General features: G+C 48.1%; 2 non-coding genes across 2 annotated transcripts; one reads left to right on the plus strand and one right to left on the minus strand.

Moving 5' to 3' along the window:
• The first annotated feature begins 412 nt into the window (after positions 1-412).
• Positions 413-494, plus strand: TRNAS-GCU (transfer RNA serine (anticodon GCU)). The gene has a single exon. It is a non-coding gene; the product is annotated as a tRNA-Ser (tRNA).
• Positions 495-6,439: 5,945 nt separating this feature from the next.
• Positions 6,440-6,512, minus strand: TRNAV-AAC (transfer RNA valine (anticodon AAC)). Its single transcript has one exon. It is a non-coding gene; the product is annotated as a tRNA-Val (tRNA).
• Positions 6,513-14,573: the final 8,061 nt, after the last annotated feature.

Below are 14,573 nucleotides of genomic sequence, written 5' to 3' on the forward strand. Positions count from 1 at the left end.
TTGGGGACCACTGGTTTAGGTGAAGTCCTCAATCACTTCTATGCAGTCCAATGAAAAGTATTCCTCACCCATCTAGCCCCTCCATCAGGATGGACGAGGTATGTTCTGCTGCCCTTCACTCATACAGGAAGGATAATAACATTTCATTTCACTGAATGCTAAAGTGATTTGTAACCTGACACCAGCCAAAACGGGTCATTCTGGCAAAGCGGCTCCATCATGCTGTGTACCTAGGCAGAGTAGGCGTGTCTATACAAACAGTCTGTTCCTGAAGTCTTTCCTCCCAGCTCCTCACTAGATGTGAGGGGGGAGCTCATTCAGACCCTGCTTACGCTTAGTATTTAAAAACTCCTTATTGGCCCTATCTCTGCTGGCCTTAGATTTCTCCTCCTCTCCTTTCTCTGACAGCTCAGATGAGGTGGCCGAGTGGTTAAGGTGATGGACTGCTAATCCATTGTGCTCTGCACGCATGGGTTCGAATCCCATCCTCATCGAAGGCGTTCAGTCTTCTCTCTTCCTTTACAAACAACCATATCCCCCTTTGGTACAATGACAGACCAAACCATGGTGCTTCCTGCAAACAAAAACCTTCTCAGGTACTCAGATCCCCCGCTTCAAATGAAATGTGGTGCTGAAAGAATTGTCTAGCTCTCTATATCTTATCTCAAAAGGTAATATCCTCATAATCTCCCCCAAACACCCTGGGACAGATCACAACTTTTACAATGATACCTCACAAGACACATGTTGTACAAACCATATCATCATTATATGACAGTGGTAACTATGGGGCTTCCTCCTGACACAATTGTTGTCTTCTACCTGAGAAACGGCCTCATTTCTATCGTTTCTATGATTTAAACTCTCCAGTAACATTACAAAACCAACTGCTTAGTATTTTATGGTAGAAGTTGGAGGGAATTCAAAGATCCTCCAAAGCTGTGCATTCAGGCCACCTAGTTGGGTACATTCCATGCTCCTTATCCAGAAGAGACTTGACATGGCTTGAGGGGAGGCAGGCTTAGCTGTTCAATATACAGGTGGAGGGAGAAGGGCGCAGTACATTGACAATGTAGAACGTGAGACTCATAATCAGTGGTTTTGAGTCGTAAGTGGGTGCCCAACCTACTCTGGTTGTGTGCTCTGAGAGTCATCTCCTTGCTTTCCATTTAAGGTCAGGGTGGGATATTATAACCAAGGGTTCTGGCAAAACTTTTCCCCTGGCCTGTTCAGTGAACCCTTTGCTGAGAAACTTTCCATGTATTTGACTGCATGTCGGTTTCCTATATTGTTGGATGAGGCCCAAGGTGCTGGACGGGAAATGCCCATGGAAAACTCAGATATTCCTATTCTCCGAAAAAAAGGCAGGTATTAGTTAGACACCATTGCTTCTAGTATTCCTGTGGAATCCAAGGCTAGCTGAAGAATTTCTGTCTATACTAGAAAGAATCATTCCATTGTAAATACAAATGAAATGAGATCTGCAGCTCGAGTCAGTGCCCTTTAAAAATATTTGCTAAGAAAAAAGCCATTCTCTCCCATGTTGATAAGGACAAGGAGCCCTCTTTTGCTCCCAATTTCAAATGCGGAGTGAATGGAGATTTTTGTTTAAAAACTTTCATTGCCCTGTGGGAATGGAACCCACGACTCAGCTGTTAAAACACCAGAGCCCACCACTTAAAAGACCAGGTAGCGCCATTTCTTTCTGACAACCAGCTTTGGCTTTCTCAGGCTCCTACTTCACCATCTCAGACGCTGCTCCAGTCTCCATTGCCCTGAAGGGACAAGAACAGAGAGTGAAGGATCCCCTGTGCTCAGTGTCACAAACCAAGCCCAAAAAATGGATGACAGGGTGTCACAATCTCAAATTATGCTTCCAGGTCCTCCATCACCATCACAGGAGCAAAACAAAGAAATCACCAGAGGAGCAATTTTCCTCTGCTTTCATTGACCCCAGTGCACTCCTCTCCGCTTCTTCTTCTGTTTATAATCTGGAGCCTCTCTCAGGGGAAAAAATCATTGAGCTGAAAGTATTTCTGGGATAGAAACCCAGAGAGGGGAGTTGATGCCACCTGATGGGAGGCTGATTCATTTTCACAGGTCTCATGGCTTTAGCTGCCCCTTAGTGTAGCTCTCATTTTGTCAGCGCTGCGCTCTCAGGAAGCTGACAAAGTGCTGAACCCTGCTTCTTTTGGGCCACTGGGAGCATGGGGATTGCACACCAGTTGCAAGCCCTTCTGTCCTCTCCTTGTCCTGCCTGGCTACCCCAGACTCTTTCCCACAAACGGTTTCATCAGATGCTGGAGGGGTCTAAGGACCTACAGGTTTCCCTCACCTACCTCGTAAGGCAAACTGTGATTCCCTTCTCTGACATTCCTCGGGCCACCTATTCTTTGAGAAGCTTCTCCACAGGAGGTCTGATGTCCTGCAAAAATGTGTGTGTGGCTTGGGGGGAACCTACTTGTCTACCCCCTCTCTGGGAGCTGAGAAGCTTTTTCTGACTCTCCCCCACTATGTGAGTCAAAGAGCATCTCCCCATGGTGGGAGAACACTAAATTCCCCCCTCCCGTGCTTGTTTCTCTGACCAGCTGGTAAATCAACCCCAGCTCTCTGATGTAGAAACCAGCATCTAACAGCCTTGTAATAGCCCCTGCTTGCTAGCTGGAGAGTGAAGGAATGAAGAGAGAAGGCAAATGTCAGAAAAGGAATCTCAACTCACACTGTGACTGTGCCTTTGAAGAAGTGCTACAGACAGCCTGGCTAGCTCAGTTGATAGAACATGAGACTCTTAGTTTCAGGGTCATGGGTTTGAGCCCCATGTTGGGTGCTTGATCTTACTACCTTAAGTGTACTTTTTTGTTTGTATGGTGAGCCTAAAATGAAATGCACTTTCTTGCCTCTCAACAATCTTATGCAGGAAATGTCTCTTCCTCTTAGCTTAGATAGCACAGGAAGAGAGAACAAACTGACATTTCCACATATTCAAGGGACACCATCATAGGACCTAACCACATCAGCCACACCATCAGGGGCTTGTTCACTTGCACATCTACCAACATGATCATAGAATATCAGGGTTGGAAGGGACCTCAGGGAGGTCATCTAGTCCAACCCCCTGCTCAAAGCAGGACCCATCCCCAATTTTGGCCCCAGATCCCTAAATGGTCCCCTCAAGGAGTGAAGTCACAACCCTGGGTTTAGCAGGCCAATGCTCAAACCCTGACTTATCCCTCCCCCTGAGAGATACCATCATGTGCCAGCAATGCCCCTCTGCCATGGACAAACCAGACAGTCTCTATGCAAAAGAGTAAATGGACACAAATCAGACATTAAAAATTGTAACATTAAAAAACCAGTAGGAGAGCACTTCAATCTCCCTGGACACTCAATAACAGACTTAAAAGTGGCCATTTTTAACCAAAAAACCCTTCAAAAACAGAGTTCAATGAGAAACTGCAGAGCTGGAAGTAATTTGCAAACTTTACACTGTCAACTTAGGCCTGAATAAAGACTGGGAGTGGCCAAGTCACTACAAAAAATAATTTTCCCTCTGTTGATACTCACACCTCCTTGTCAACCATTGGAAATGGGCCACATCCACCCTAACTGAATTGGACTCGTTAGCATTGACCCCCCTCCACACACACTCTGTAAGGTAACTCCCATCTTTTCATGTGCTGTGTATTTATACCTGCCTACTGTATTTTCCACTCCATGCATCTGATGAAGTGGGTTATAGCCCACAAAATTTTATGCCCAAATAAATTTGCTAGTCTTTAAGGTGCCACAAGGACTCCTTGTTGTTTTTAAAAATATTAAGGGCGCAGTAAGGAAATTAGTGTGGTAACATCATTTGAAGAAGAACAAGAGGTTGATGTGAAAAAGGGCTAAGGAAATAATGGTATTTCAAAAGGGAAAAGTGGTGTTGTGTGTGTTGAAAGGCTGGCTTAGAAATTTCCAATTGTTATTTTCTGATCCATCCCACCCTTCAGCAGCTAGACTTCAGGAATGGAAGAGGCTACTGATCCTTCTCTCCAGCTGTTTAATTCTGAAGACTAGTCTATGGAGCTGGGTGAATAGTTTCTGGATGAATATTTTATTTCCTGAAATATTTTGGTGGACCAAAAATGATATTTTTAAATTTTGTTTCACCAAGAAAACTGAAAAAAATTAATCTTGGGTCAACCTGGATGATTATTAATTAGTATTATTATTATATAGGTTAGGCTAGCTAGCAAGCAAGGAAATAAATGATTGGCACAGCTCTACTTGTATGAAAGGTCCACAATCAGAACATGCCTATGCTCTGTTCTGAGGCCGTTTGAGTTTCATGTAGTATCCAAAACCCATCTGAGCATGATGAAGTACCAGTTGAGGGAACAACAAATGAAGATATGTGTTGAAACCTCGCTGGCACCTGACCAAAATGACCAATGAGGAGACAAGATACTTTCAAAAGCTGGGAGGAGGGAGAGAAACAAAGGGTCTCTGTCTGTCTATATGCTGCTTTTGTCGGGGATAGACCAGGAATGGCGTCTTAGAACTTTTAGTAAGTAATCTAGCTAGGTATGTATTAGATTATGATTTCTTTAAATGGCTGAGAAAAGAATTGTGCTGAATAGAATAAGTATTTCTGTCTGTGTCTCTTTTTTGTAACTTAAGGTTTTGCCTAGAGGGGTTCTCTATGTTTTTTAAATCTAATTACCCTGTAAGATATCTATCATCCTGATTTTACAGGGGGGATTTCTTTATTTCTATTTACTTCTATTTTTATTAAAAGTCTTCTTGTAAGAAAACTGAATGCTTTTTCATTGTTCTCAGATCCAAGGGTTTGGGTCTGCCGTCACCTATGCAAATTGGTGAGGCTTTTTACCAAACCTTGTCTAGGAAGTGGGGTGCAAGGTTTTGGGAAGTATTTGGGGGGAAAGATGTTTCCAAACAGCTCTTCCCCAGTAACCAGTATTTGTTTGGTGGTGGTAGCGGCCAATCCAAGGACAAAGGGTGGAATATTTTGTACCTTGGGGAAGTTTTGACCTAAGCTGGTAAACATAAGCTTCGGAGGTTTTCATGCAGGTCCCCACATCTGTACCCTAGCGTTCAGAGTGGGGGAGGCCTTAAGGGGCCCTTAGCTTTGCCTGCTCCCTAGCCTTGCTCTCTCAAGACTCTTAGGCAGGAAATGTCTCCTCCTGTCTTTGAGCTTCAGTGGAACAGAAAGAGAGGACAAATTGACATTGCCATCATCCTCCGAGAGTGAGAGAGAATTTTCTCCTCTTCTATTCTAGCCTAGCTAAGAGAGGGAAACATAACCCTTCAGGGGCTCACTGTCCCCTTCAGTGATCTGTAGCTTCTCTACTTCTTCCTACATTGGTGCCAGCTCTACATTGGGCATGGAAGTAATTCCGGGTCAGATCCTTCCCAGACCTCTTTATTGTCACAGAGATTGTTTCAGGCTGCGGATGGAGTCAGCTCTCTGTCTATCGACTGGGTCACACTGTATCCATTCCTTGTATATTTCTGTAACTCCTCGTTACTGCATTTGTGATGATTTATAAAAACGGGCCAGAGAGTAAAACGAGATGGCATTAAAACTTAAAAAAAAAAAAAAAGTCCTGTCCTCAATGTATAATATTGGAAATTGTTTTGTTTTCTGTTTCTTTTATATCAATTTACTGTGCTAAAAAAATCAAGGGAACAGGGAGGAAATTTGTAGCTCAGAGCTTGTGTTAACATGGTTTGAAGATGAGCAAGTTGTTGAGTGTTAAAAAATATTATGGGAAAAATGTTATTTAGAAAGGGAAAAGTGATGTTGTATAGCCAGCAGCTGTGAAGTTATCCTTATAGCGATCCATGTTAATGGCCTGGAGCCAATCCCCCCCAGAAACAACGGCTGAGAATTCTGGAGAACTCGGATCCAACAGGGCAGTGTTTGGTCTAGGAACAGAAAATACATGGGCACATAACAGGTATTAGCTGGATTACAGAACAAAGTTTAAGCTCCACAATGATTACGCTGTGACTACGCTAGCGATTTCCAATTATTATGTTCTGAGTCCTCACATCACAACCCTGCCTAGCCAGGAAAGGAGGGGAAATGTGGTCATCAGGAAATAGATTTTTCTGACATGGAAAGGGTACACGAGGCTGTTTGTGGTTAGCTCAAAATAAACAAAAGCGAGGGGGAACACTGCTGGCTGGGAGGTCACTAGGCAGGACAAAGGGTTGGGATTCTTCTATGCTCAGATTTGATATGTAGCTGGCAATCTCCCAAATGATGGTCTATTCCGTCCCTCAACATGCAGGCTAACGTTCTCCTTTGGAACTTCAAGTTTCATGAAAGGAAAAAAAACAACGAGGAAGAAAGCATAGAAGCTATGGATGTATTTGAGAAAGGAGTTGGATGGAAAGAAGACAACAGGAGCCACAAGAGAGAAAGCAGCACTGTTTCTGCCTGGTTTTGAACCAGGGACCTTTTGCGCGTTAGGCAAATGTGATAACCACTACACTACAGAAACCGGTTACTGTCACTTTTGAGGCCCTTTTTGAAGGCCCTCTCAGTAGCCACTACATCAGCTTGTGTCACTTTGAAGAACAGGGAAGCAAACGACTCCAAGAACTTCTGTTTTAACTCAGACAATCATCACAAATGCTGCAAGGGCACCTCCAATTTGCGCATCTCACAATGACACAAAACACAGACAAATCTCACAACCAACAAAGCTCACATCCACTCTACTTTTTCATGGATGTTTCCCTGACAGCTTCCAGTGACAACCATACAAAATACTGAAATGCAGTATAATAAAGATGAGTGAGGGAAACCTGCAGGTCCTTGGGTCACTACAGTTTCTGATCGAAGTATCTGTGGGAAAGGGTTTGGCTTACTGAGGAGGACAAGGAGGTGAAAGATGGCCATGCAGACACTGTGCAAACACCATGATCCCGTAACCAATGCGCCGGGAAATCAGCACTTTGGCTGCTTCCTGCCTGCACAGAGTTGACAAACGGGGCAGCCAAAGCTGAGAAACCTGATACAATGAATCGGGGGGAAAAGCAGATCTAGTTCTATAAAAGGGCGTAGAGCCTGGGCTTTAAGGTACAGAGTTTTCCAGCAGCATGAAGAAGGATGGGGAGTTGGGGTGGGGGGAATATGGTATTTTTTGTTTGACTTGCAAGTGAAGAATGGAAAGTAAATTTTTGTTAGAAAAAGTCCTTCCCCAACTGGGAATCTAGAGTAAGAGCACAAAATTCTAACCACTGGGGAATGCGTGCACACAGATTTTTGTCAGCCATACTAGGCTTTCTCCAGCTACTGTGTCTCCATGTGACGAAGCTGATCGAAATGAGCCAATGGAGTGTGATTTAAACAGACATCTCATTACAGAGACCAGAACACTGACTTGAGATATAGAGTCTTATGCCTTAGACCACTCAACCGTGCTGACGGTACAGAAAAACCTCTTCGATCAACCCTAGCGAGACCTGGGTTTCATTTATGGCCAGTAAAGAGCTGAGTATTATTGTCTAGCTGTAGGAGTTAAAGAATTTAAACTAGGAGGAAGGGCCAGTTTTCCCATCACTTCACACCTTTTACATCCAAACCTCATGACTTTCTGAATGAACCGTGCTCATTCAACCAGAAGATGTTGGGGTGGATGTAGGAGTCACTGGGGAAAATTCTCTGGACTCTGTTACGAATGAGGTCAGACCAGATGTACATAGTGATCTAGTCCGGCTGTAAAATCTAGGAATCAACACCAAATATGATGTGAAATTAATCCTCAGAAACGGCTGTTCCCCATCCATTCTGATCCCAGCAAAGGGTTATCCAAGGAAGGGGGCTGTTTAGGACAAAGAGAAGAAAGAGGTTTTCCTCTCCCCGGAGGAATTAGGCTCCAGTTTCATCATGTGCTGAGCTGGCTTCTCTTTTCCCACCTACCCAGAGGGTCGCACAATGTATTTCAATGTATTCAAGCTATAGCTTCCTGAAGAGAAGGGGGTCTGAATCCCATTTCTGTCCATAGCACAGACATTTTCTTGAACGTGTTCAAGGAGGCAGCATTTCAGCTCTGAAATGAGTCAGGCTCCAAGCGTGATGAAAAGTGTGGGAGGAAGAAAAATCATAGAAAAATCTAACCTGCGAAGGAAGGAGACAGCTCCTTCTAAAGGAACTCTTTGTGTTCGTTCCTGCTATGTACAGTGGCTGGAGACAGCAGATTCCAACCCTTGGTCTCTTCAGGGATAAGGAAAGATCCAGAATGTCCTTTACCTGAAGAAGGAGATGATTTCTGTGAGGGATGGAGGCCTCATCTAATGGGTTTAATCTGTCACCAGAAGCTGGGAATGGGCAACAGGGGATGGATCACTTCATGAGTCCCTGTTCTGTTCATTCCCTCAGAAGTACCTAGCAGTGGCCACTGTCAGAAGACAGGATACTGGTTAGCTGGACCATCTGTCTGACATAGCGTGGCTGTTCTTATGTTCATTTTCTAGTGATTGCTCATTAAGTGAATGCAGCTCCCTTTCCCTCCTCAGGAAATACCTTTACTGTGCAAAATACCAGCGCTTTGCACAGAAAGGAGGGAAAGGTTTCACAGTAACAGCCGTGCAAGTAACAAGAACGTCTGCGGGGGGAGGGGGTAGGAAAAAACAAGGGGAAATAGGTTACCTTGTATAATGACTTAGCCACTCCCAGTCTCTATTCAAGCCTAAGCTAATTGTATCCAATTTGCAAATGAATTCCAATTCAACAGTCTCTCGCTGGAGTCTGGATTTGAAGTTTTTTTGTTGTAATATCGCAACTTTTATGTCTGTAATCGTGTGACCAGAGAGATTGAAGTGTTCTCCGACTGGTTTATGAATGTTATAATTCTTGACATCTGATTTGTGTCCGTTTATTCTTTTACTCCTTACAATGTGTATGATAATCAAGTTTGGCCATTTCCCGCACAAATCCAGGTTCCCACCCCTCCACACACACACACAAACCCACTCTCCTGCTGGAAATAGCTTATCTCCTTACCATGTGTATGATAATCAAGTTGGACCATTTCCAGCACAAATCCATGTTTTCTTCCCTTCCCTCCCTCCCCCCCCACCCAACCCACTCTCCGGCTGGTAATAGCTTATCTACCTTACAATGTGTATTCAATTCAAAGAGAATGTTGAATTGGAATTCATTTGCAAATTGGAAATAATTAACTGAGGCTTGAATAGAGACTGGGAGTGGCTAAGTCATTCTGCAAGGTAACCTATTTCCCCCTGATTTTTCCTACCCCCGCCCCCCTCCGGACGTTCTTGTTAAACCCTGGATTTGTACTGGAAATGGCCCACCTTGATTATCATACACATTGTAAGGAGAGTGGTCACTTTAGATAAGCTATTACCAGCAGGAGAGTGGGTTTGTGTGTGTGGGGGGGGAGAAAACCTGGATTTGTGCTGGAAATGGCCCAACTTGATTATCGTACACATTGTAAGGAGATAAGCTATTACCAGCAGGAGAGTGGGTTTGTGTGTGTGTGTGGGGGGTGTTTCATGCTTTGTGTCTATAAAAAGATCTTCTACACTTTCCACAGTATGCATCCGATGAAGTGAGCTGTAGCTCACGAAAGCTTATGCTCAAATAAATTGGTTAGTCTCTAAGGTGCCAAAGGAGGGGGAGGAAATGGACACATGATGGCGCTGTAAACTAAGAAATGAAACACAACAGGCTTGTGTGTACATTGATTCTGAACAGCAAACAAATCTGATTCCCATATCATGAAAAGCCAAAAAGCCATTTCTTTCTATGGCCGGGAACACTAAGAGAAAAGAGTTCCAATAATTCCTGCCCGTTTACTTATGAATTCTTTTATGTTATAAATAAATTTGCCACAAGATTTGTCTGAACGTGAGCTGCCTGTTATTAAAAGCTGGTTCCCCAATTCAGTGCCAAGTCCTCTGCTAGAAACACCCCCAGGTCCCTGCTCACCCCAGTAGGGGCAAAAAGAGAAACCCCCACTGGGTGCTGCCCTTAACTCCAGGCTGCTGTCCCAGGGTGCGGGTGGGGACTGATTGTTTGCTCCTGGGGAGGGAGGCAGTATAGGCCTCTGGCGCTGAGCTCCTAGCACTTGCCCAGCCCAGGCTGTCCTCTGCGTCAGCGGCTGCTCCCCGCATGCTCTCGAGTCAGACATGCAGGGCCCCCAGGGGGACAGAGGCTGGGACAGGGCAGCAGCCTGGCTTGGGCTGGGAAGATGCTGGGAGTTCCCGTTCCTTGAGACCTGGCCTGGCTCCCTTCTCAACAGCAAACAAATCAGTTCCACGTCCCCTCCCAAGAAAAATCAGCCTGGAGCCAAGGGCAGCACTGGACAATTCCCTTTACTTCCCACGGAGGCGTGAGGGAACCCAGGGCATTTCTAGAAGAAGTTTTGGAACTGACGTGGGGAAACCAGCCTTTAATAACAGGCAGCTCTAATTTAAGCTAACTGGGTTTGTTTGTGTTTTACAATTCACTATCGCACTAGATAATCCTTCAATCCTAGCGTCACCACCAGGGCCATCCTTACCCCTACACAAAGTACGCAGCTGCAAATTTCCTGGCGCCCTGTGCAGCTGGGTGCTGCTCCAGCCACTGCTCCACGTCCTCTCCATAGCCCCCACCCCACCCCACCCCTTCCCCAAATCCCCACCCGTTATCTGCCCCACCCCGCCTCTTCCCAACCCCTGCTCCGTCCCAGGCCCTCCCACACTCCCCTGAGGACTGTCGGGGTTACCAATCCCCCTTCAAGTCTGGCCTCCAGAGCCTCCTGGCTGAGGCGTCTCCCTGTGCTGGGCCCACTGCCCAGGGTCCCCCTCGGTCCTCCCAGCTGCTCACCGCACCCGGCTCCGGACTGCTCCAGCCCCAGCTTCACTCTGCCTCAGCACAGCTGCTGCTCTGCCTCCAGCTCCCTGGGCTGCTTCTCTGGCCCCTCTGGCTCCGGTTGCTGCAGCTCTGCTCCCAGGACAGGTGTCACGGAGTCCCCGGGTGATGCTCTGGAACTGCTCCCCATGAAGCCAGTCAGGACTCTGGGGCAGTCGCCTTCCTGTGAGCAGCCTGTCTGCAGGACACACAGCTCACACAGCTTCCACCTTGCAGGGGGGAAGGGCCAGCCCATCAGTTGCCACGAAACAGGGTGTCGGCCATTGTCTGTGTCCAGACCCCTGCGCACACCTGCCCTCTAGGGCTCTGCAATGATCATACACCCTTACCCCCCACCTAGAGACTTAAGAATTGCATAGGGGAAACTGAGGCACCCCCACAATATTCAGAGGAAATATTAAGAACAGTCCCACTTCGTCACATCTGTCCCCCCTTCGAGATCGAACTGAGCGGGTCACTTTAGCTGGTGACCTGGGGAAATTCGAAGCCACCAACGTTCCCATGGATGCCCCAGCATCTCTCCCATTCCTTGGTAGGAGTTACACCAGGCCCTTCCAGTTTCACGCCCTCCCTTAGGTCGGGGGTGGTTGATAGCACTCGCAGGCCGCAAGTGGGAAGGTTTATGCTACCCGTGCCCTTTGGCCACCCCAAAAGCCCAGGGGGTCAAACTGGGATTGGGTCTTCTCCCCAACAAGCTGGCCAAACACAGCCACTTGGTTATCAGAGTGTTTAACTTTCTTAACAGCTTTCACTCCATCTGAGACCTTCTCAAAGCTCTCCACACTGCATCTTTCAACAGGAAAGTCAGTGGATCCATTCACAACAGAAAATTTCTGGCTGTTAGGAACTGAAACTTTCTTGATTAAATCACTTTCACACCCTTCAGCTGCAGTAAACTGCTTGCAAAAACTCCATGAGGATTCCTTTCCCTACGGCTTTTCTATGCAACAATTCACCCTTCACAGAAATTCTGCTCTTACCCTCTTCACCTAGGGCTTGCTCTAGAGGAAAACTTTCCTGAGCAACAACAGACTCTTTCTGGGTCTCCCTTACATCCAGAATTACCTCTGGCCCATCCGGCGGATTCCTACACCATCCCCTTTCAGGCAAACTTACAGACTTCCTAGATAAAAGGTTAGAAGCATTCTCCTTCCCTTTGCCACACACAAGTTCAGGAATCTTTTCCTTCTTGCTGCAGGTTTCCACACCCTCAGTAGGTAACACAATCAAATCACCTTTCTGCTCTCCTTGTGTCCTGGCTAGGATCTCACCCTGATTAGACAGAGTTGCTGCACCCTTTCCCAACAACACACTAGCAACAGGCAAAATACAAGCACCAGAATTGTCTGGTCTCTGGGATTTTACATAGACACTAACTGGATGCGACCTAGTTACAGGGCCATTCTCCCGAGCAGACACAAACTTAAGACCCTTCCCTTCCTGGGCTTTAGCTGAATCCAGAACCAGCTCTGAGACAACTGCACGACCCTCAACCATCACAGACTGAAAGGGCCCTTTAAGAGCCGGAGACACATTCTCCTTTTCCAGACACACAGCTTGGGATCCTTTCCCCTTGTCCCAGCACACAGGGCTGGTCACAGACAACTGCTTGGCGATGAGGGTAGCTCCCTCCATAGGCAAGTCAATACCCCTGGCAGTCACAGGCACGTTTCCTTCCCTGTCACAATTCTCCACCCAGCTAACAGGTAAGGTCCAGGGACACTCATCTTCCACTCTCCTCGCCTTCCCACCCTGCTGACTAGACACAGCCATCAGCTCACAAGGCTGCCTAGGCTCATCCAAACTTTCCTTACCAAGCACCTTGCCACTCCCAACAGATCCCCTGCCCTGCCTGTGTCTCCCCCCTCAGCTGGGGTCTCAGCTCCCACTGTGCTCAGCGCTGCCCTTGCTGTCCCAGTAGGGGTAGGCAGCGAGCTCGCTGCTTTCCTTGCTGCTTCAGAGCCAGCGTGAGCCCCCTGAGCCCCCCTCTCCAGTTTGCAATGGGGCAATAGGGCAAGGAGCGTCTTTCTGTCCCACCCAGCCCCAGGGGTCTGGTTACAGGCAGGCAGGTATCCTGAGCCTAGAAGCTCCTCCCTGCTGCCAGCCAGGTCATCTGCATTTTCACTGACCATTTCCCTCTCCACCGATTGGTTCCCTGGATTCAAACTCAAACCCTCGGCAGTTACCGGAGCAGGGCCTGGATCCTATCCCAAAGAGACACAGTCACCCCTCAAGAGGGTCTCACAGCCGATATCCCGGAGAACCCCAACGGTCAGCCAGCCCCACCCCTCCTGGGTCCGCACAGGGATCTGGGCCATAGGCAGGGCGAGGGGCTTCGTCCCTGGGACCCTCACCCAGCTCACACAGCCCCTCAGCATCTGAGGCTGCACCACCCGGGGCCTGACAACAGTTCTCTCTGTCCCAGGATCTCGCCACCCCACGAATGTCTCCCCATTGACCATCACCTTCCGCTCCCACTGGAGGTTCGAGGGGCCTGGCCCCAGGGAACTCCACACAGACATACAGCTTGGGGTCAGGAGTGGGAGCTTGTCCACCTCCCCACCCATCTCGCTGACGGAGTCTATGGCCTTGGGACCCAGCAAGGGAGCTAGATACTGGGGCTTTTCCGCAGGGTCCCCCTAGTTCAAATCTCCAGCCTGCTCAAAGGCAGCGAGGTGGGCATCCACATCCCCCGCCCTCCTTAACCAGGGGCAGAAATTTAGTCTCGAGGTTCCCTGCGGAACTGGCCCCCCGGGGTCTATCCCCACTCACCCCTGGGAGGTCCCCTAGGCCTCTCCGCTCCCCAACCACCAGTTCATGCTGCTGCTGCTTCTGCAGCTTTTTCTCGGGCTCTCACTGTCTCTCACAGTCCTCTGGCTGTCTCGGACTCAGCTCCAATCCCGTCCGTCTCCGATCCCCCGATGGGGAACCCGATCGTGAAGACCCCCGTCTAGTCGAGGACAGGAGTTTCGGCGATTCCTGGCTACTACTCCAGCTGCTCCCAGATCCTGCTATAGCCCAATTTGGGGTCAGGAATCTGCTCCTTAGAGGGATCATCCTCCTCCAGCTGCACGATTAACTGTGCCTTGGTGAACTTTCCAACGTGTAACCCTCTCTTTCTGCACCGGGTTACAATGTCCTTCTTAAGGAGATGGTGATAGGCCGTCACTCCGCTCTTCCCAAGTTGTTGTGGACTCACAGGCCTGTGTGCTCTCAGCTCCCCACGGTTTCCAGAGAGAATCCCTCGTGTACCAGCCCTTCTCGCGGTCACCACCTCTTTGCCAGGGTCGAGCTGCAGACTCCTCCGGTCCCAGCACTCGCTGCAATCCCCAGGGGAACCCTGTTACTGGAAAAGTCCTTCTCTCTCCCAGGGCCAAGCCGTAGGCTCCTCCACCCCTGAGACTGCTCACCACAGTCCCCAGGGGGACCCCATTACTGCAGAGTCCTTCTTGCTGGTCACACACTCCCAGGGGTTAACCGTCCCCTGAAACCGCTCCTCTCTGAGCCTTCAGCACGCCTGGTCCTCATCAATCCCCCTTCGTTTTACTGCTCCCCAGTCACTTACTGCAGGAAGTGCCATCCATGGGGGGCAGTACATCCGACCCCTGCCCCCAGTTGTCACAGAGTCCCTGGGCGATGCTCTGGAACTGCTGCCCATGAAGCCAGGCAGGACTCTGGG

Source organism: Lepidochelys kempii, chromosome 28 (genome assembly GCF_965140285.1).
Source record: "Lepidochelys kempii isolate rLepKem1 chromosome 28, rLepKem1.hap1, whole genome shotgun sequence".
Lineage (NCBI taxonomy): Eukaryota > Metazoa > Chordata > Testudines > Cheloniidae > Lepidochelys > Lepidochelys kempii.